Source organism: Staurois parvus, unplaced genomic scaffold (assembly GCF_062004578.1).
Source record: "Staurois parvus isolate SC_StPar_1 unplaced genomic scaffold, SC_StPar_1.0 ptg000630l, whole genome shotgun sequence".
Classification (NCBI taxonomy): Eukaryota; Metazoa; Chordata; class Amphibia; order Anura; family Ranidae; genus Staurois; species Staurois parvus.
Window position 1 is genome coordinate 1,350,031 of NW_028318426.1, and position 24,358 is coordinate 1,374,388.

Consider the following 24,358-nt stretch of genomic DNA (forward strand, 5'->3'; position numbering starts at 1 on the left):
ACCTCCCTATCCTCCCTGCCTGTACTGTCCATGACTCCCCCTATTTTACCTTGCCTGGAGTGTCTGTGAAACTTCCTATTCTTTCTGCCTGGATTGCCCATTGAACCTCCCTATTACCCTTGCCGGACTTGCCCGCTTGGATTAATACTTGCTCGGGCCATCGCTACCCAAATCACCCTACAGTGGGCCGGATTACAATTGTTTTGGGCTCCACCCCTCTCTTCCCCTTTTTTTGGGTATCCGGATGCTACCTTCCTATCCTGATTGAATGTCTCCCATATATCAATAAAACTTTGTGTGTTTATCATCCTCCATGTGTGTTCTGTCCTGCCTACACTTCCGTCACACGTGGTAACTCATTTCTAGCATGATCCATAACTTAGCTGTGTACTGAAACTCTCAAGTAAACCAAAAGAATGCCATTTTTATACTTTCATTGAGGCTGGATTCATGACTTAGGTAGTGAGCTTTGCATTGCCACGTGCTGATCAGTTTTGTTGCACATTGGCCAGAGTTTACTAATGGTCTTAAAGTGATACTAAACACACATCATTTAACAACTTGCCTTCCAGAGGATTTACCCCCCTTCCCGACCAGGCCATTTTTTTGTGTTACGACGCTGCGTTACTTTAAAAAAAAAAAAAAAACAGCCTTTGGAATACAGAGTAAAAATAAATATCAAACAGCATATAAATAATATGCTTGAAATCAAATTTTTATTATTTGTGGAAATAACATGGTGTGGGTGGATTTCTGCCAGTCACAAACTGTGTCATGCCTCTCCAGCTTGTGTCTTATAAGACAGAGGTTATTCTGGTGGCCGAAACGTTTCAGCTGATACACCCCTTTCGGCTGTCGGCCAAACTTTTAAAAAAAAAGCACCTTTACAGGTGCCGAAAAAACCCCGCCCCTGAAAGCCGCCCGCCGCCGTCGCTCAGTAGTTCAGTCTTATCTGAGAAACCATCTATCCCAGCGCTGGGCATAGAGATGGGCAAAGGATAGATGGCCGCCACACATCTCTATGCCCTTGGACGACCGGAGTGATGTCACCTCCGGTTCCGGCTATTTTTTTTTTATAAAGCACTAGATCAATGCTTTTTTGATTCAATGCTTTACATTTCAGAGGAGAGATGTGGGGTCTTATTGGTCCCATAAAGAGGACCTGTCACTAATTATTCCTATCACAAGGGATGCATGCATTTCTTGTGATAAGAATAAAAGTGATTACAATTCTTTTTAAAAGGAACAGTGCAAAAAAACCCCAAAACATTAAATACATTTAAAAAAAAAAAGTTTAAAGTGCCCCCGTCCCCCTATGTGCACGTAGTGGTGAACGCATACGTAGGCCATGCCCACATATGTAAATGATGTTCAAAACGCACACGTGAGGTATCACCACGAACGTCGGAGCAAGAGCAATAATTCTTGCACTAGACCTCCTCTGTAACTTTACACTACTAACCTGTAGAAATTTTTAAAGCATCACCCATGGAGATTTTTAAGTACCGCAGTTTCATGCCATTCCACGAGTGCGTCCAGTTTTATAGCGTGATATGTTGGGTATCTATTTACTTGCCGTAACATCCTGTTACATATTTTACAAAACAATTGGGGTATATTGTTTTTTTTAATCAAAGTGTATTTTTTTCCAAAAAATATATATTGTTTTTTAAAAACTGTGCATTTTGGTTTTCTGCCAAGTGCATTTTGAATTTTCAGTTTCGGCACCAGAATTTTTATTTCGGTGCACCACTATTAGTGACACAAATGGTAACATTCAGGTCAATGTAAAATGCAACATATGGCATGCTTACAATGCAACAAACTCGGGTCAACAGGTCCTATTGAAAGCGTGAATTCTCAGCATTGCCCATGGATACAAAATCAATGTTAGCAAATCTATTGTGAACAGCCACTGAAAGGGAAGCAAAGAGAGAGCTTTTATTAACATGTTCATCTTTGCTCTACATTTAAAAAAAAAGAAAAAAAAAGGAAAAAGTCCTATGAACAACAGAGATTTGATGTATACAGTATTCCAGAGCACAGCCTAGAAATGGGTGAAGTGAGCTCAGTGGCTTTGTGTTGTCTGGAATGTCATTTAACCCATTACAGACTTTGAATGAGTCTGTCCTGATTGCCAGTGATCCCCACCCCCATCATGTGTCTGACATACCGCCCTTGTGTGAGTTGGCTTGCTGCCAGTTGTCTAGGACCAGAGTTCAGACAAGACCCTTTCATTGTCCAATAATAGTTCACCGTTTCAGCCATAGCTGGGGCACACACTCCGAACTGTGCCAGGTACTTGTTAACTCGGAATGGCAGAACCTAGAAAGCAAAGAGGGACATGATTCCATCACAGAATGCATCTTAATCAAACCGATTGTTCAAAAGCTACCACATAAAAGAACTAGCTTAGGGGAACCCTCCCTGTGTTGTCTCTGATGCTGCCTATCTGCTCTCAGCAGGGCTTCTTGCTTCTTAAAGATTGCTCTGTAAGTGATCTTATTTATGATGAGGTATAGATCTTGTTAAAGATTCAAGCTGTTTCATTATAATTCAGTCACCAACCTAACCTCTCTCAGTGGGGCTGAACAGTATATGGAGTGCCGAAGTCTAACGATGAATTGTCATATGACCCACTTTGGCGGTAGTCCGCAAATACTGTATACATTCTTTGTCTTTTAAAGCATTCCAGTAAATGATCATGTAGGAAGATGAATTAGATTCTTGTGCTTACCAATGTTATTACATCTAGGGCAGCACAGTGGCTAAATGGTTAGCACTTCCGCCTGGCAGTACTAGGGTTGTTGGTTCGATTCCCAACCACGCACCACTTGCCTGGAGTTTGCATGTTCTCCCTGTGCCTGTGTGGGTTTCCTCCGGGTACTCTGGTTTCCTCCCACACTCCAAAGACATGTTGGTAGGTTATTTGGCTCCTGTCTAAATGTGTATGTATGATTGTGAGTTAGGGACCTTAGATTGTACACCCCTTGAGGGTTAGGGACTGATTTGAATGTACAATATATATGGAAAGCGATGCGTAAATTGATGGAGCTATGTAAGAATAATAAATAAATTACATCTAATGGCATCTGAGTACTCATGCATTCAAAGCTTCTGGGGGTAGCATAGAAAGTGCTCACCATAGTCGCAGTTGTTCTTATGGTACATCGGTGCTAATTAAACCAGCAATTGGACAACAGTTACCTATGTTTGTATGTAGCCAGTCAATTTATTAGTAAGCTTGTGAGAATGACCCTTGTGGTGCTTAATATATCAGATGTATAAACATGCTTATAGGCCTGATCTGGCAGTTTGGTGCTTGCCAGGAGAATTGATGTACCGTTAGGTTCATATATATTTGGACACAGGCACAATTTTAGTTTTTTTCAGGTATTTACCAAAATATATTCAAGCTATAGTTATATAATGGATATGGGCTGAAAGTGCGCACTCTCAGGTTTAATTTGAGGGTGTGTACATCCAAATTGGAGGAAGGTTTAGGAATTACAGCTCTTAAGAGTAGCCAATCCCCCCTTTTCAAGGGACCAAAAGTAATTGGACAATTGAATCAAAAGCTGTTTCATTGGCTACTGCTTCATTATTTCTATCAGCCAAATGCAGCAAAGTTGAATCGACGGCACTTCACAGTACAGATGGAGAATGATCCAAAACACACTGCAAAAGCAACCCAGGAGCTTTTGAAGGAAAAAAGTGGAATATTTTGCTTTGGCTGAGTCAGTTGCCTGATCTCAACCCAATTGAGCATGCATTTTACTTGCTGAAGGCAAAACTAAAGGTAGAAAGACCCATAAACAAAGAACAACTGAAGACAGCTGCAGTTAGAGCCTGGCAAAGCATCAGAAAGGAGAAAACCCAGTCTTTGGTAATGTTCATGGGTTCCAGACTTCAGGCAGTCATTACCAGTAAAGGATTCACAACAAAATATTAAAAATGAAAATTTTTTAATGATTATATTCTTTTGTCCAATTGCATTTGAGCCCCTGAAAATGAAGGGACTGTGTATAAAAATGGTTGCAGTTCCTAAAATTTGTACTTGATATTTATGTTCAACCCCTTGAATTAAAACTGAAAGTCTGCGCTTCAAATTCATTAGGATTGTTTCGTTGTAACTTATTCTGGTGACGTACAGAGCCAAAAGTATGAAAATTGTGCCTGTGTCCAAATATATATGGACCTAACTGTATCTAAGGGTATTATTGGACTGGTTTAGGCTGTCGTGCTGACCTACAAACATTGCACACACACTTCCTCAACCCCCAGGGGAGTCAGTATTATAATTTTTTAGTATTTGCTCATATAATTAAGCTGAACTGAGAGCAGTTACAAACATTTTTTGTCCGTTTGAAGCCCTGCCCCTAACCACCAGGCTTCAGTTTTTGGATGGATTGGATGCTTGCTCCTCAACTCTATTGAGCAACAGTTATCACTCACATCACTTAGACTGAAGGAAGGTCCCATAATCTTCAAATCAGCGGGGTCTGGGTAGGACCTCCAAGGCTATGCCGAAGATTAGCCAATCTGGATAGCTGCTGTATAGAGATTTTTTAATTCAGCAGCTCTTGATTGAAGATAAAGAAACTTCAGAGTAAGGTCCCTTCCACATGGGGCGGGCTCCGTTGCAGTCTGCTTGCTCAGTGGGGGATCTGTCTGTTGATCCCCACTGAGCAAGTGGATGGGTAGTCCGTGTTCGCAAAGTTTATGCAGAGCAAACACAGACCCAGCCCACTCTCCTGAAAACCAGCTACCTGTCCATTTATACCCAACTGCCATCCGATCCGCTAGACGGATGGGAAGTGGATCTGCATCCATCTGTTTTTAGTGGATTGGATGTTGGCGGGTGTTAACAAACACATGTCTGTTTACGCTCTATAGAGGAGACTGGTGAGTCCAATTGGGTCTGCCTGAAAAACAGACAAGTGGATGCGATTGTTCTGCTAGTGTGAATAGGGCCTAAATTAAGAAGAAAGAATAAGAGAAAAAAGATGGGGAAAGTGTCCTTCCAGGACACTAGCATTTACTTAAAGCGGTAGTAAACCACAACCTTTTTACAAAAAAAAACAAAAAACCTGCAAGGCATTGCCATAATGTGCTAGTGTGCAGTGCATACTAGCACATTATGTGAAACTTGACTTAAAACAAAGCCTTCCAGCTACATTCTATCACCACAGACAGGGCTTCCATCTTCACCGGTGAATAGCTGAACCGTGATGATGTCACTCCCAAACACATGCTTTTTACGGCACACAGCTCTGAAGGAACAGCACGGGAATGCCGTTCCTTTCAAGCACTTGCGCCGGTGCTCTACATAGTGCACGTTTAGGAGATATTTACAATACCTACAGGTAAGCCTGGAGATCTAGTGTGAGGGCCTTCAACTGTTTTTCTGTTTTCCAGCATTTCCCTTCTGTAGACAGCTGCATATAATCCATAGATCCAAGAGTTAGTATATTATTGTACTTCTCAATGGACTCCAATAATTAGATTTTATGGTAAGTATAATCATCCTTTTTTTACCTGCACATGCTTGCAGTGATGGATGTCTTGTGTGAATTTGTTGGAGTATGTGTACGTACACAATTTCCTGTTGCCATCTTTATTTTGCACTGAGGTCTGTTTACAGCAACATTAACAGTGCATAGTGAGTAGGATAAATGACAGGCAGGTTGTTGTATCGGATAAGAAGGTAACAGAAAATATTCATCTTCTAAATAACACAGATGCCAAACATTTCTGTTCACTATCTAATGCAGCTTTTCCCAATCTTTTTACCCCGGAGAAACCCCTAAAATAATTTTTAGACCCCAGGGAAACCTTACTAAGGCCAGTTTATTGGGGGCCAATGGGAAAATTGTTCCATACGTTGGTCCATAAGAAGGATGCAACCTTTATGGTGGTGGTCAGATTTTCACTTGTATTGACAGCTATAGAGATATTTGGTGCCATGCTGCTGGCTTTGTCAAGTGGATTTTGTCTAGAGAAATATAGGCTGCATCAAACAGGAGGCCAATCAGCCACAGCTAAAGGAATCCTTGGCAAACCCCTGGAGGAACCCTGGTTGAGAATGTCTGATCTAGTCTACTCTTCTAGTACTGAGTGGGTTATGTTAACCTAAATATGAAAGTGAAGTAAGTTATTACAAATTACGGTGGATATAAAAAGTCTACACATCCTTGTTAAAATGTCAGGTTTCTGCGATGTAAAAAAATGATATATAATTTCAGAACTTTTTCCACCTTTTAATGTGACCTATAAACTGTACAACTCAATTGAAAAACAAACTGAAATCTTTTAGGGGGGAAGTAAACATAAAAAACTAAAATAATGTGGTTGCATAAGTGTACACACCGTCTTATAACTGGGGATGTAGCTGTGTTCAGAATTAAGCAATCAAAATCATGCAATCAGCTGTTCTAGTATGTCTTTCCTGACATTTTCGTAGTCACGGCCTACAACAAAAGCCATGGTCCACAGAGAGCTTCCAAAGCATCAGAGGGATCTCATTGTTAAAAGGTGTCCATCAGGAGAATGGTACAAAAGAATTTCCAAGGCATTAGATATACCATGGAACACAGTGAAGATCGTTCTCATCTAGTGGAGAAAATATGGCGCAACAGTGACATTACCAAGAACTGGACGTCCCTCCAAAATTGATGAAAAGACGAGAAGAAAACTGGTCTGGGAGGCTGCCAAGAGGCCTACAGCAACATTAAAAGAGCTGCAGGAATATATGGCAAGTACTGGCTGTGTGGTACATGCGACAGCAATCTTCCGCATTTTTTATACAGTATGGGCTATGGCAGGGGTAGGCAACCTGCGGCTCTCCAGCTGTTGTGGAACTACATTTCCCATGAGGCATTGCAACATTACAAAACTGACAGTTACAGCTATGACTTGCAGAGGCATGATGGAACTTGTAGTCCTGCAACAGCTGGAGAGCCGCAGGTTGCCTACCCCTGGGCTATGGGGTAGAGTGGCAAGACGGAAGCCTTTTCTTACGAAGAAAAACATCCAAGCCCGGCTATATTTTGCAAAAACACATCTGAAATCTCCCAAAAGCATGTGGGAAAATGTGTTATTGTCTGATGAAACCAAGGTTGAACTTTTTGGCCATAATTCCAAACGATATGTTTGGTGCAAAAACACTGCACAAAAGAACACCCACAGTGAAGCATGGTGGTGGCAGCACCATGTTTTGGGGCTGTTTTTCTTCAGCTGTAACTGGGGCCTTAGTCCAGGTAGATGGAATTATGAACAGTTCCAAATACTGGCAATATTGGTACAAAACCTTAAGGCTTCTGCTAGAAAGCTGAACACGAAGAGGAACTTCATCTTTTAGCATGACAACGGCCCAAAGCATACATCCAAATCAACAAAGGAATGGCTTCAGCAGAAGAAGATTAAAGTTTTGGAATGGCCCAGCCAGAGCACAGACCTGAATCCAATTGAAAATCTGATCTGAAGAGGGCTGTGCACAGGAGATGCCTTCGCAATCTGACAGATTTAGAGTGTTTTTGCAAGGAAGAGTGGGCAAATATTGCAAAGTCAAGATGTGCCATGCTGATAGACTCATGCCCAAAAAGATTGAGTGCTGTAATAAAATCAAAAGGTTTTTCATCAAAGTATTAGTGAAAGGGTGTGAACACTTATGCAACCATATTATATTAGTTTTTTTATTTCCCTCCACCTAAGAGATTTAATTTTGTTGTTCAACTGAGTTGTACAGTTTATAGGTTACATTAAAGGTGGAAAAAGTTCTGAAATGATTTATCTTTGTCTCATTTTTTGACATCACAGAAACCTGACATTTTAACAGGGGTGTGTAGACTTGCAGGTGTGTTGGGGGTGCGTTGATTTAGTGCATTGGCTCAAAATGAAAGTAGCACTACGTATGTAATGATACATGCTAAAACATTAGTTTTTCTGCCTGTTACCACAACACTTTTGCAGATTGGACCCTTAAGAGTGCAGCTGAAGAATTTCTTCTCAATGCCTAGTAGGATTTAGGCTCCATGCACACTGGCTTAAAAAAAAGCTGCTCCTAGAAGAGTTTAGTGTTTTACCTGTAGGAGCAACTGTTATCCTATTTGTCAGTGCACATTAGGCAATCTAGAGGCTCGGGGATTAGAGGCAGAAAAAAAAACCTCTGTTGCTTTTTTGAGAGCGTTTTTCTGGCAGAAAAAAACGCTTTTCAAATATACAGCATTTTTTTAAAGAATACCTTGTGACCCTGCAATGAAGGTGCTTGTTCAAGCATTTCATGATCTAGTTTCCCAATTTTGCTCCTGTGCTGTCATCCCTATCACATACACCCATGGAGGAGACTACAATTAGTGAGACCCTCCACATAGCGCAGGCATGGTCCACCACTGATCCTTTCAAGAAGCTGGTCAAGAGCAATGATATGCAGCCCATCATGTGGAGCGAGTGCATGTGGACAACAAGTGACTGAAAGAGACTAGAGGAAGTCTTTAACACTGGGGGGCAAAAAAAGGATGACAAAACAGCTATAACAATCTTTAGGGAAACACAGTGGTAGGCACACTAAATATCATCCAGTTGGGCACTAGTTACTTTATTGCTAAGTTAATGTTAATTCTACACATGCTACAATTGGTGTATTTAGATCCATTTCCTAGATTGCAAGCTCCAAGGAGCAGGGCCCTCCTATCCCTCTTGTATTGAACTGTATTGTTGCTGTATTGTCTCCCTTTATATTGTAAAGCGCTGAGCAAACTGTTGGCGCTATATAAGTCCTGTATAATAATAATTTCTAGAGGATTGTCCATAAGAAAGGTTTCTATGCTTTATAGGTAATCTGTCCCTGCCAGGCCAAGCTCTGCTGTAATAAACAAGAAATATTACCTGACAGATAATTAAAAGAACCTTTCAATCTTTAGCTGCTCTCTTAATTGCTTTACGGAGTTGTAAATGAGTGAGTGGTGCCTTGTCCAGGAGTCTGCTCTACCTATAGACTTGTCTTCATAATGAAATCTGACTGCTCCTAATGTACACGCACATGTCTATTTCATTCCAGCCAACAGGGAAGTAAAATAGAGGAGAACTCATAAACGATTGTATGTGATGGCACAAAGCCAGTGTCGTTTAAGGTGACGAGGGATTCTTAAGGCAACGCTTGAGTTGAACAAGCCTCATATATGTGCAAGCACTGACCTCATTTTCTGGTTGCTGAACATATTCAGGCAAGCGGCAGTGTAGGGGTAGTAAAGCCGACATCTCTTGCTTGGCTTGGCTTTAATTCTGCGGTTGGAGACAGAGAAGAAAAAAAGTTTAAGTAATAGGCTGCAGCTTATTGCATTCTTTTGTGAGCTATAAAAAGTGTTGCTGCTGCTTCTATAGAGGTCTGTGCTTAGACTTTTATTCTTTCAAAATCTGAAAATGTTTTGTAGATGTGAAGTAAGGGTTTGGTTGGGTTGTGTACACACGCAGGGGCCATGATGCTTCACTTTGCAAAAATTGTTCATCCTGCCGCCCGCCGAATACGACCCATTCAAGCGAATGGGAGCGCACTGAAACTGCGTGCAATGCCTCGGAGTCAGAAGATTGCTTCTTAGAGGTGTGACAGTGCCAACCGCATGTGTAAACAACTGGAATACATGTTTTAAGATTTGATCCTAATTTCTCATCTTTGATCTCAGCTGGATTTCCTTTCTTGCAAGTTTTTGCGGTCATAACTTATTGGCTTCTAATTTTTAGAACAGTTATGTATATGTCTTTTTTGAGGTGCTGGGTCTGTAATACAGCACAGTACCGATGGGTTTAATAAAGCGGAAGTAAACCGACAGATTAAATCCAGGAGTTCTGTTTCTAATGAAACTTGTCATTTTAGTAATATAGGTGATGCCAGTTATGACTTATTATAAATTTGCCATTATTTGGCTATGATTTTTAGCTTATAGCTTCACTATTTAAGTTGCACATTCTGCTGTTTCAACAGGGACTGGTCGACTTTTGTTCCATCTATGGTTGTTCTATCTCGACAGGGACTGTTGGAAGAGCTTTTATTGATTAACCGCAGTTCCTCTGTTAGAATACAATGGCATAGCGGGGAGAATTCCACCATCCGCCTTGCATATGTGGATGGGAAATCTGTTTTTTTTTTTCTCTATCAGTCCTCTAGCTGATAAAAGAAAAATGTGTCATTTAGGGTCAGCCTTGTAAAATGATAGGTTAAGAATTACAGCCAAGAAACTAGCAGTCTATAACAGTCATCTCCTTTGCAGTCAACTACCTTGACACTCTAAGACTAGGTATACACTTGAGGTTTTAAAAACGTGGTTGAGTTGTGTATTTACCACTCCCAACCGCTTCCCCTTTAGCTGCAGAGGAGTAGGTGGGGTGTACACATCGGGCAGGCACAATGGTTTGCATTGTGGTGTTGCAAAAACTCTCCCCCTGTTGTGTTCAGCAGGCAATATGGCCCATTCAACCATATGGGGCCATGCTGCAACCGCTTGCAATGCACGTAGTTAGTGTGATGGTGCAGGTTTTTAGGGGTTAAAACAATCATGGACAAGATGACTTAATGCCTCCTCACCGCCTGTCAAATATGCTCTGAGATGTGATGGATCATTCCTCAGTGGGTGAAGCTAGTGTTAACGAACCCTGAAAGGTCCTGCATGTACCCATCTCCCACACTGCATCATATAAAGAGGCAGTACCATTGCAAAGTTGGGAAAGATACCAATAAAGCCTCTTCACACAGCTGCAAGAGGTCCATACAGCACACATTTGGGAGATTTTTTCAGGCCAGAAGTGACTGATTATGTCACTCTAGGGCAGAGAATTATGCCCAGATGTGTGCTCTACGACACTCTTGTGGCCATGTGCAAGAGGTCTGAATCACAGGTTTCCCCTGTCCCAACCACACAGGTCCATATTTTTCAAAGTGCATGCAAACCTAATAACTAAATCCCATATAACATTTAACGTGTTAGTGTTATTTCCAATATTTTGTAATCCATTGCTCTTAATAAAGTAATGCCTATTGATCTTGTTCAGACCCTTTCCTGTTAGTGTGACTACACTGTCAATTTCAGCTGGTTTTTGTCAACCTGTCACACAGGTTTATAGTAAAGACTACAAGTGGTCAAATCAACAGACATTATGCAAGCATGATCTCCTTGTACCTTACATTTAGGAAACCTGTCCTGGAAAAAGACAATGCAGTCATTGATATAGTGCAATCAACAGCAGTTAGGCCCCGTACACATGATGTGAATATCAGACGAATTATCGCCTGTTGGTTTTTTGTTTTTTTTTTCATGCTAGTCTCATATGGAAAGTGAAGAGGTTACTAAAGTTAAGAAAATTCTTGTATTCTTGACAAAATAAAAATTCAAATGTAATGTATTTGTGTTGTATTTTCAGACAAAAACTACTGATTAAACAAAAATTGTACGATCTGGTATCGTACAAGAAAGGTTTTCGTGCGTGACACTCCGAATAATTTTAGGTAAAGCTATGTACTAACAATCAGATTATGGTACACTCGCTTCGAAAGCGGTATTGATCGTGTGTACTAGATGCAACAAAGAATCATTTGACAACCAGTACAAAAAAGACTGGCCTGAGCAAACCTCCATGAGCAAAATTTTTTTTTTTCTTTGCGTTGCTCAATAAAAAAGAAACATTACACAATTTACTAAGGTAATGAGTAAAAACTCGCAAGTCACAAGATTTGTTCATGATTGTAATGATTCTCCTGGTTGTAATGATTCTCCTGGTTAACATTGAATGCCAAAGTATCTTATTTAATAAATATATAAATGTGATAGACGACCTGCGCTCCTAACTAAAACCTTATCAGCTAATCACAGAGGTAAAGCTGCCAACATTCAGTCATATACCTATAGACAAGTAAAAAATACAAAAAGTAATGTGGTGCTACTACCATATAAATCCTTCACATATTAACACACTGAATTTGCATAAATATAAGTGAAATAGCGCAAATGAGTGAACAAAGACCAAATCAACAATACATAAACCGTGATGGACAACAGTGTAAAATTACCTCACACAATAACACGTGTAACAAGTGCCAACCAACAGGTCCAATTAGGGATCAAGCTTAGGTGGTGACGCACTTCTGGTTGGACGCCATCTTGAGACACCTTGGACACCCATGCAACTACATCTGATCTGAGGTTTGAATTAAATGCGATGGGAAAGAGATATAATGTGAGAGCATATTAGATTTTATTACTGCTGTATCAGTGAATAAATGGTTTTACACTATGCAAGTATTTACTTATATTTTCTGAGGGATTGCGTGGCTATTTACCATCTTATTGCCTGGAGAGGAGATCTGCTGTCCTGTGAGCCTGTATTTGAACCTGTACTTGAGGGGAGACCAGTGTGGAGAGCTGTGGAGGAGTCCCGGGTATTAAGGAGCCAAGTATTAGTGATCCTAAAGGCTCTTTGACCCGGTGAGCGGGCAATTCAGCCATTTTGGATATCTTCGCACACTTGTCATCATTTTGTGTTTAATGAATTTATGTGGACTTTATTTTGTTGATTGCTGATAAGTGTTTTTTCACTTCACCGGACTTTTTTACTATATTTCACTATATTAAATGTTGTATTATGCGTTTATATATAAAAAAATTTTTTTGCATGATTAGACCTAATTATGTTTTTTGGAATGCACTTGTGATTTTTTTTTTTTCGTGTGGTTGTTCTGGTGGGATGTTTTACAGCACGCAATTATGCTGAGTCCCCTTTTTGGACTTTTTATGTTGTCTGTTGATCACTATTAGATCTATTTGGATCATTTGGGGCACTATCATCCTAAGCTTGGTCCCTAATTGGACCTGTTGGTTGGCACTTGTTACACATGCTATTGTGTGAGGTAATTTTACACTGTTGTCCATCATGGTTTATGTATTGTTGATTTGGTCTTTGTTCACTCATTTGCACTATTTCACTTATATTTATGCAAATTCAGTGTGTCAATATGTGAAGGATTTATATGGTAGTAGCGCCACATTACTTTTTGTATCTTATTTAATATGTCCAAGTGTGAACAGGCACATTTGCTGACTGCTGACAGATTAATCTGTTGTCAGCTGCATTAGTGAGGCCAGCAGTCTTTGTATCACTGAGAAAAGCCTGCTTCCCACAAGAGTCACTGACAGTGGACAAACCTGAAGTGTGGCTGAACGTTGTTATATGCAAACTGTTAATACTGCCAAATTCTGAAAAAACTAAAATTTAACTGACCATTCTTTTATGATGTTTAATTATAATAATTTACATGGTGACTAAATAAAAATATGTGTTCACATACCCTTAAAGTAGAACTGAAGGCAATATTTTTTTTTTCATGTTGGATAGAATAAGGGAGGGTTATAACCCCTGCCCATTGGGTAGATGTACCTTCATTTCCGGTCCTGAAATGAGGGAATTCCTGGCTGTCACCAGAACTAGTGGCCCCCATTGGAAGACTCCCTGCTTTTACTTTTCTGGGGACAACCCAAAATTAGGGGTTTTCTGTCATGACGGTAAACATGACAAGTAGCGAGGGTGAATCTCTCTAATTGTGGGGGGGGGCGGGCAGCAATAAAAACATGACAGGCATTCTAAGTCCTTATACTGTAAGATGACTGCTTGTTGACTAGGGAGCAGCTGGCACATAGCAGAAAGGCATTCTGAGCACTGTCAGTGTTCATGTGCCAGTTTGCAAATTTTTATACAAACAGATTTTGGCCTTTTCAATGTTCACCAGACCACTGTTTGGGAAGCTGATGCTTTGTATGCCAAGCACCATATTTTGCCTTTTGTGTTAGAATATATTCAGACTTGATTCAAAAAAGTGGGGTTATCATACTTGAAAAGTTTTAGAAGTCTGATTACTTGATCTTCCTGTGTTCCCACTTGGCTTTATCCACCAATTGGTTGACAGGAGTAGTGACATTCCTACCATTCATCGGCCAGCGTGCTTGTGCTGTAGGAAGAGAGATTATAATGGGGAAGAGGTGTGGGCTATGCTCTCTTCTTCTACAGCTGCTCCCTAGTGATCCCTATATGCAGCTGGAAGGGAGGAACTGGGGGTATAATAACTTGCGTAGCATAGTGCAGTGTTTTAGGGGTGTTTTATAGTGGCAGACCTTAAAGTGATGAAATTATAGCTATATGATCCTCTAAACAGCACTGACAATAAATTTGCAAAAAAACTGCAAATCTTTACAACACGTGGGCTACTAACATTTTATTGCAACAATATATGGGCAATTATGACAATACATTGGCCGCAGAGACAATCGTGACATTATGTAGGCAAGAAAGAGGCAATCTTGATAACGCATGGGTAATTGGGACAATAGGTTGGTGATAAAAAATAATTGTGACAGTAACTAGAGTCGGCCAAACCCTCCCACGGCTTTACTCCAGTTCTCTAGCCAAGGAGAAGGAGATAGTACAGCCTACACCTCTTCCCCATTCCCTCCTCATCTATAGCACAAGCTTGCCTCTCCAGCCAATAGGTGACTTGTATCTACTGCCACTATTCCTGTCAGCCAATTGATGTTTAAGCCAAAGGGAACTACAAGCAGCCCGGAGATCCACAAATCAAAACCAAATCGGAAACTTCCCTGCTATGGCAATCATCTGAAATGCTCTGCACAAAAAAAACCGTGCAATCTCTTGTTTGTCTCTGTCTTCCTTTTTGCCCTTTTTTTATTCCACTCATTGCTTTGAATTTACCCGCCTGTTGGCACATGCTGCTGGCCAGATGAGATCTTTCTGTCAGCTGCTAAGGGAGAAGACTAAGGCTTGTGGCCTGCCTAATTCTCTTTAGACAGTTGCTGATTCCTGTACTGAGCTTGCAGTCTCCCTTAAGGGAGCATCTGGCTGTTTGAGATCATTGCCAGCTGTCACTTCTGATCATAGCATGGATGTCACTTTGAACCTCATTGTGCCACTTTTCCAATTTCTTTCATGCATCTTCCATATCCAGATAGAAGCAGCTTTGGAATCCTCTATTGCAACCTTGTGCAAACCTGAACATAGTCAAACAGCAAATTGGATTCATGCTGTTAGAGTTTGTGTTAGACTGAAGCTAAACGTGCTGCATATTACTGCCCTTTGCAATGCATTAGATCAGTTCCTATGTATTTTTTTTCAGTGGTCAAATATTTTTGTAGGTCTGTAAAGATTAGTGTGAAATAAAAAAGGAAAAAACGTCTGTTGTCCACTGCATTTTGTTAAACGTGGTTACTGAAAATATAGTGTAGCTTTACATTTTGTGTGTGTGTATGTATATGTGTATATGTGTGTGTGTGTGTGCATATATATATATATATATATACACATACACACACACAGCATATCTCAATAAAATTAAAGGAACACTTTGTAATCAGAGTATACTACCAAGTCATATAACCTCCTGGGATATTGATCTGGTCAGTAAAGTAGAAGAGGTGGTTGTTAATCAGTTTCAGCTACTTTGGTGTTCATGAAATTTACAGCAGATGCACTAGATGGGCAACAATGAGATGACCCCCAAAACAGGAATGGTTTTACAGGTGGAGGCCACCGACATTTTTTTCCCTACTCATCTTTTCTGACTGTTTTTCACTAGTTTTGCATTTGGCTAGGGTCAGTGTCACTACTGGTAGCATGAGGTGATACCTGGACCCTACAGAGGTTGCACAGGCAGTCCAACTCCTCCAGGATGGCAAATAAATACGTGCCCTTGCCAGAAGGTTTGCTGTGTCCCAGCACAGTCTCAAGAGCATGGAGGAGATTCCAGGAGACAGGCAGTTACTCTAGGAGAGCTGGATATAGACCATAGAAGGTTCTTAACCCATCAGCAGGACCGTTTTCTGCTCCTTTGTGCAAGGAGGAACAGGATGAGCACTGCCAAAGCCCTACAAAATGACCTCCAGCAGGCCACTGGTGTGAATGTCTCTGACCAAAGAAACAGAAACCGACTTCATGAGGGTGGCCTGAGGGCCCGACATCCTCTAGTGGGTCCTGTGCTCACTGCCCGGCACCATAGAGCTAGACTGGCATTTGCCATTGAACACCAGAATTGACAGGTCCGCCACTGGTGCCCTGTGCTTTTCACAGATGAGAGCAGGTTCACCCTGAGCACATGTGACAGACGTGACCGGGTCTGGAGAAGCCCTGGAGAACGTTCTGCTGCTTGTAACATTGTTCAGCATGACCGTTTTTGGTGGTGAATCAGTAATGGTCTGGGGAGGCATATCCTTGGAGGGATGCACAGACCTCTACAGGCTAGAAAATGGCACCCTGACTGCCATTAGGTATCTGGATGAAACCCTTGGACACATTGTCAGACCCTACACTGCTGCAGTGGGTCCTGGGTTCCTCCTGCTGCATGGCAATGCCCGGCCTCATGTGGCCAGAGTATGCAGGCAGTTCCTAGAGGATGAAGGAATTGATTCCATTGAATGGCCCCCACTCTCGCCTGACCTAAATCCAATAGAACACCTCTGGGATATCATGTTTGGTCCATCCAACACAGCTAGGTTGCACCTCAGACTGTCCATGAGGTCAGTGATCTGGGAGGAAAAACCCCAGGATGGCTCTGGACATGAAGACAGCAGGAGCAGTCCACCTCTGAACATGGGCGAGCGCTGTGTTCCAAAGGAGCAGTCCACCTCTGAACACAGCGCTCGCCCATGTTCAGTGGTGGACTGCTCCTGCTGTCCTCACGTCCAGAGCCGGTCTAGGAGCGTGATGATGTCAGGAACAGTCCATGCACAAGACCGCTAGAGTGTGTGTGTGTGTGTGTGTGTCTGTGCACCCCATGACAAAATGAGCAGTTAACCCATGTACAGCCCCACTGCATGGGAAAAACAAATTCATGGTGTTCTGCTTCAAAGCATTTATCTGCCAAGCATTTTCTCTGTTCCTGTCACAATATAGGTTTTGTTGCACACTACCAATGCACATTAGCCAGATATAGTAGTCAAAAGCTCTGTCTTTAAAGAACTTCACCAAACTTTGCCTGTTTACGAACTGTTTGTTGAGGCAGACTTAACACACTCATGCATTGCTGCCGAATCCGATATTTTTTCTGAATACATTATTTGTTAAAGTGTCATCTCACTAAATTGATCTTGAGAGGGGGGTGGAAGACCAAGTGTAAGCTGATTGTGGAGTCAAAGGGATTATAGGAGGCTGAGCAGTAGCTGATGATGGGCCATGAGAGAAGAAAGTGAGGCAGAATAATGGCTGGTCCAGAACATGGATTGGGGTTAGGGGAAAATGTAGAGGACACGAACGAGTTTGAGATGGCTAAGTGGTCTCATCATAGACCATTGGAAGAATAGTAGATTGGTGCTGGGACAATAGGGACACAGTTGGATGTTAGGGATGAGGTGGGAAAGAGGTCTAGCAGGAGTGAATGTGAACTGGGGAGGGAGGAGGCAGAGTGAGAACTCGCTTGTATCGAGTGGTGGAGGAAATAGGAGTGGAAGAATCTGGTCATGGAGTGAAGAGAAGGCAAAGAAAGAGATGAGAATGGACGGAGGCAAGGTGTCATACCCTGATTTGTAAAGTCATGGTGCAGCTGTTCAACAATCATGACACACTTCTGACAAGGGGTGAAACGTAGACAAAGGGGAGGGGCTTTCTTGGGATGGGCAGGGCTTAGCACATGCAAGACTCTTGCATATTTATGAAATATCAGGTGGCAATAATATCTGCTCAGGATTTGTCTCCTCTATGGTAGCCATGTAAGAGTGGCGACAGTGTTCTCCGTTAGATACCACTGAAAGGAGAGCTGTGCAGAGAGCGAAGAGCTTAGAGGAGTACAGCATGGGAAGGTCCTTGTATGTTTAAGTCTGGAATGGAGGATAAGGGAGATCTGCAGTTACTGAGAGCAGAGAGCTACCAGAGAATGTGCTAGTAAGAACAGTAGGAGAATGAAGACTGGTGCAAGAGAACATAATGTGATGGGCTGGGGGGGGGGGGGGAGGTGGTGAGCAGAGTGTGTAGAGAGCAGATAGTAACTAATGTACTACCTTCACATCTCTCCCCCTATCTAACTTTCCCACATGGAAAGACTGTATATCCTATATGTGGATTAAGAAGTTATAATTTAGGTTATATTAAATATAACAAAGCTCTAATTTTGTATATGCATAGTAGGACAACAGGTTAGCTTTAAAGTGGTTGGAAACCTCAGGCATGAAACAGGAACAGAGCAAGGACAAGTTTTCATGAAACCAAGAGAAAAGAGCTGACCGGAGGGATCTCCAGCACACAGCCTGTGATTGCCAGCTTCAGCTCTGTTCCTGTGTGTTTTGTAACAGAGATGTCCCTTCCTTCCAATCCGCTTTCCTCACTGCGTTCTGCCGAGTGTAACTTCAGCTTCCTGCTCCTTGCTTTCTGAAAGCTCCGACAAACTGTATAAATTGTGCATTTTGAACAGATGTAGAGAAGAGAAGACTGCAGATAAACAGGAACAACTTATGTAGGATAATTAGTTTCATCTAGTATCATCTGAGGCCAGCCACGTCACTGGGTATACGAGGTGTGACAAATTCCCGGAATGCCTGTGGCATAGCACTATGGCGGTGAGTCACACTGCCATTAGCACTTGATCGTGTTCTGACTTGGACTCGCTTGGGTCAGTCCTTATGGAGTAGTAGAAGAAAACACGTGTGTGTGTGTGTTTTGCTGTTAGCCGAAGAGTGACTGGAATCTGGAGCAGCAGAATAACACCAAATTTTGTGAGAAAATTGGTAAAAGTGCTAGTGAAACTTTTTAGCTCAGTTACAACAGGCTTATTGGGAATATTCCATGAATAAATTGAGTGTTTTTGAAAGGCATAGGTAGTTTAAGGAGGGGCGGGAAGAAAATAAATAATTTTTCGCCTTTAAGATTTTGGCCTTTAAGATTAAGGGTGTCTGAAAGCAGACACCCTGGAGAATAAAATAGCGGTAGTTGAAATTTTTATGTCACTTGATATTAGCTCAATGGTGTATGAAATGTAAAATTTCAGTAAAAAAAATATACAATAAAGTTAATTTTAGGGCACATAAATACATTTTTTGGTAAAATATAAAAGATGGGGTTGCACCGAGTAAATAGATAACCAACAGGTCGAGCCTTAAAATCGTGTGCTCCTGTGCAACAGCAACAAATTCCGAAACCTTGTATTTTCCATAGGTGACGCTTTAAAGGCCCCTACATCATAAGTTTTGAGTTAATTGTAAATAATGGGCCTAGAATCATTGCTCACTCTGGCATGTGCAGTATGGTGATATGAGGAAGTGTAGCACAATCCACGTTTTCATGCATAGCCGCCCCTGACGCATGTAATTACTTTTGTACATGCTCTCATAGGCTCAGAGTCTCCTGTGTGATGCATTTTTTTAGTTACAGGTTCTTTTTAATGAGCCACCAGGGTTTTAAGGCCTCTTGCATTCAGTCTTTTGTTTTGCGCGTATTTGCACATACAATACATCCCTAGGCAAAATCCAATAGTATTTATGCTAATATGCGTGTAATTGCGTGCACCTATGAAAAATACCAGGAAAGCACATTTTTCTATATTCAGCACTTGTTTACACACTTGTTTGTTCAGGTGCATTGTAAACAATGGGTTGCATTTTAGAGCAGCCAAAAAACCCGCTGTACTGCGCTTTTTCAAGCTGCAGTGTGCAAGAGGCCTTAACCACTTGCCGACCGGCCGTTGCATATAAACGGCCGGACGGTGGCAGCACAGGGTCGGGTGGCCGTTTATGAACGGCCTCCCCGCACCCTGCTTGTGCGCGCTCCCTGGGAGCCAATCAGTGATCACATGCAAAGTAGTAAGCAAGATGTCACTTGTGACATCATTGCTTACTACGTGTGAAATCTGTGAAAGATCACAGAGGTCACATGGTACAAGGCTATTCAGAAAAGCCTTGTACCATGTGACAAGCTGTGACCAATCACAGCTCACTCAGTATTTCTCAATGAGTGCAGGAATGCACACAGAGAGAAAGAGAAATGATTGCTTTTATATCCTATATGGGTGTAAAAGCAATCAGTGTATAAAAAAAAAAAAAAATCTTCATCACCCCCCACAAGTAGTACAGTGTTACCATGGTGACACTGTACTGCTAGGGTGACATTATGTAAAAAATAAAAAATAAATAAATATAAAAAAATAAAAAAAAAATGTTTAAAAATTATAATTTTTGGTTATAAACAAATTTTTTTTTTTTTTACTAAAAAGATAACGGAATACATTTTGGCAAAGATTTGATGAAATAATATTTATTTGCAAAATTTTATAAAAAAAAACACTTTTGTTAAAATTTTTGGCCTTTTTCATTTACATAGCAAAAAAAATAAAAATCCCAGCGGTGAATAAATACCACCAAAATAAAGCTTTATCTGTCTCAAAAAAATGGTAAAAAATTAATTTGGGTACAGTGTTGCATGACTGCGCAATTGTCATTCAAAGTGTGATAGCGCTGAAAGCTGAAAATTGCCCTGGTCAGGAAGGGGGTAAAAGTGTCCGGTCTGGAAGTGGTTAAAGAACCCTATGTCACCTGTCCTCCACTCAATCTAATGGAGTGCAGATCGCTCTCTATTAGTTTTTTCCCTAGCCATAATGGTGGGGGGAAATGACCCCAGGACCCAGAACTGACATTTTACACTTCACTTTTGGGTCTTTAGTGGGAAGAGGAGATCAGCGAAGGGAAATTCGCTAATCTCTCCAATTCCCCGGTGGCCCCTGCCATGCTGGTCCCGCATCTGCCAATGTGTGTGGGACCCAGGGAACAAGGCGAGGATATGTACAGGGGGGCTTCCATCTGACAGCTGGTAGTCAGTTTGTCAGATTTACACTCAGGAGTGTGTATAAACCACCCCGAAGCCACATGTACTGCCACTGATGTAGGTAGACGTGTTACCTACATCAGTGGCAGAAAAAGCGTTAAAAAAAGATCAAGTCATGTTGAAGGATAACTGCATTCTTCACCAAGTTACCTGCAATGCAATAATTAACCACTTTCCCTCCAGAGGATTTACCCCCCTTCCTGACCAGGCCATTTTTTGTGTTACGGCGCTGCGTTGCGTTGACTGACAATTGCAAGGTCATGCAACGCTGCACCCAAATTAAATTTGTTATTTTTTCCCACAAATAGAGCTTTCCTTCGGTGGTATTTGATCACCTGTGCACTTTTTATTTTTTTGCGCTATAAAAAAAAAACAGTTTTGAGAAAAAAAACATTTCTGACTTGTTATTAAACATGTCCAGTAAAAAAAAATCAAATTTCATCATAAATTTAGGACAAAATATATTCTGCTACATTCTTTTTTAATTTTTACTAGTAATGGCAGTGATCAGCAACCTATAGCAGGACTGCATCGGGCATTCTGACACTGGGGGGAACTGACTTTGTGTCACTGACATCCCCAGTGACACCAATACAGTGATCAGTGCTAATAAAAAGCACTGCCGTACTACTACTGCCACTGGGCAGGAAGGGTTTAACAAGTGGGGCGATCATAGGGATAACTTTGTTCTGTTTTACTGTATGCTGTGTGTCTGTGCTTCACTGTAAGCACACTACCATGCATAGCAGTGTGCAGGAGCTGACAGGGGAGCGAACTGTATTGTTTACTTACAGTTCTCTCCCTCCGTCGGTAATGCTTCTCGATCACCGGGTGCCGGCTAGTAGTCACCAGCCGGGACCTGGTGATTGACAGCCAAGGCCGCGAATAGCGGTGCGGGTAGGGCGTGTGCATGGCTTGCGTGCGTGCCCTACCCAGAAAAGCAAAATCACATATATACATGCTTTTGCACACCCCTGCCGCCCTGTAGCAGTATATCTGCTATAGTGTGGCAGTGAAGCTGGCACATAGATTTTTTTCCTGTTTGCTGAACAAAAGAAATCTGAAAGATTTCATCATCCATGCTGTACAGTGCTCCTCCTGTGGCTATTATATTCCGGCAGCTGGCTGCACTCGCTGTCAGACTACCCAAACAGTGCTTGCATTTGATTGGATGCAAGTGCTGTTTGGCCAACTATTTTCTGCCTGAAAAACAAGACAAGAAAACCTGCTCTGCCACAGATTACCTGGGAGACTGGTAACCGGTGCTCGTGCCCAAATGCCTCTGGAATGTAACAGTAATCCTCTCATACAGTAAAGATGGCTATTTGGTAACATCCATTGTATCAACTCTTTATTGGCGACATGGCAGGATACAACAGTAACATGCTAATTTGTCTCGTCTGAAGCCTTACCCATAGCAAGGCTATGAGTAAGGCTTTGGCTGAAACGCGTTTGTTTTCTTGGCGTATCCTGTCTTGTAGCCAATAAAGAATTGATGCGATTTTCTGCCTGGCTCCTTCAATCTTTCAATCAAAGGATGTCTGGCACAGTGGTGCAGATAAGGCCACCCTCTAATCAAATTTGCGCCATGTATGGCCAGCTTTACAAGATTCTTAGAAAATCTTTAATTTGAAGCCCAGTTGCATTAGTTTGTGTTGGTCTTCTGTTTGTTTACTAGCCACAAGTAATGATGATGTGCCTGTGCCCAATTACAATGAATTGGGCTCACACGAACACCGAGGCTGGGTCCCTGATCTTGGTCCAGGGTAGGAAATGAGAAGGTCACCATCAGGATAAGATGCAGTGAGGGTGTTCACAAGTCAGCTCTAGCACAACTGCTTTGATTTGTTATACAAGCTATCACTTTACAGTTACACATTTGCTACAAACGTGCTGCTATAGCCAAGCAGCAGCCTGAATAAAAGTGCAGAACAATGAGCAGTCATATGAGATAAAACTCCTTTTAAGCAAGCGTGGAAATATCATCTGTACTTTCTCTTCTGCAAAGGAGACAGGAAAAAAAAAATCTTTGAATCTGAGTTTCGTGTGGCATGCTTGACAATGGTAGTGAGAGGTACTGTCATACAGATTGTCCTTTTATGATGATAAAATTCCACATTTTATTTTATGTAAAGCCATATTGACTTACTAGAATAAGGGCATGCTCAACCACTTGTGGATTTTAAACGTAGGAAATATGTCCTAAGAAATAACTTCAATAAGGTTTTTAGGACACATTTCCTAAACCCACAACAGTAAAATCAGTCTGTATATGCCGAAAAGCATGCTTGTTATACTCACTATAGAACCTAAGGGGTTAATCCTCTGTATTGTGTAAAAACACTGTGATCCTGACTTCTCTAATCCTCTGCTCCTTCCAGTGCCCCCCTCTTATCTCCTGATAGGACATACCGTGTGGAGGCACTCTGCACATGCTCAGTTTGGTGTGTATTGCTAGAGAGGATTTTTTTTTTGACAGAGTGCCAACCAGCACTGTCCTGACAGAGGTTAGGGGTTCTGTATCCTCCTAGAGCAGAAAGAAAACTCCTCCTACAAGCTTTAACCAGTGCTCTGCTGAACACTGATAGAAGTCACAAGACTGCTGTAACTGCTGATGAGAAAGTATTTAGCAGTTTATATTTACTAAAATAATTTCATTTCCATGTTCTGTGTAGTGTGGGAGACCAGATATAGTGTATGCAGGGTCCTGGGTTTATAACACTTTAACTCCAGTTCCTGTCTCCATGCTGATGCAATTACTGGCAATTCCTGGCTGTCCAAATTACAGCCAGGTATTACTTTGTATTATAGTGTTACTGTCCAGATGCTCCTGTGTTATGATACTTGCATATAGTCTGCAGGTATCATTGAGTGAATGCAATGTAAGAAGGTTTTGTGTCATTGCATTTACTACTTCATTCATTTATTATTATACAGGATTTATATAGCTCTAACAGTTTGCACAGCGCTTTACAAAATGAGAGACATTACAGTGACAATATAATATGATACAATAGAAATCGGTGGGTCCTGCTCATAAGACCTTTGATCTGCATCGGAGTGTCCTGCTCATATGACCTTTGATCTACATATGACATCAGATAAAGTAACCTTCCAAGTAAAATAAAATAACATTTTTTTTTTTAATTTAAAGAAAATAAGCTCAATAAATGAACCCCCTATTTAACCCAATGTTTACCCCAAGTTAACCCTTATCAGCCCTTTTTCTCTTTTTAGCTATTGTTTTTCTGCAGATTATAGTTATCCTTAATTTTTTTTTGACCATTAATAGTTTAGATTTTTTTGTGTCACATTAAAAGAAAATGCACAAAATTAAATAAAATAAAATTTCTGTTGGAAAATAACTGCACTACTTTGTGCTAGTGTTATATTAAAACAGAAAATGTATGCTTTTTAACACGAAAATACTGATCAAAATAGGAAAAAAAATTCTTTATGCATTTTGTCTATAGATTACCTAGAAAATAATTTTCTGCAAGACAAT

General features: G+C 41.2%; 1 long non-coding RNA gene across 2 annotated transcripts in view; it reads right to left on the bottom strand.

The window, feature by feature from the left end:
• LOC149449332 (uncharacterized) overlaps positions 1 to 24,358 on the bottom strand; it is a 62,898-nt gene that overhangs the window by 9,123 nt on the left and 29,417 nt on the right. For both annotated transcript variants that reach the window (XR_016315424.1, XR_016315423.1), the window contains exons 2-3: positions 9,196 to 9,282; positions 2,174 to 2,325 (exon numbers count right to left, since the gene is read on the bottom strand). This is a non-coding gene — a long non-coding RNA (uncharacterized LOC149449332). The remainder of the gene's footprint in view (positions 1 to 2,173; positions 2,326 to 9,195; positions 9,283 to 24,358) is intronic.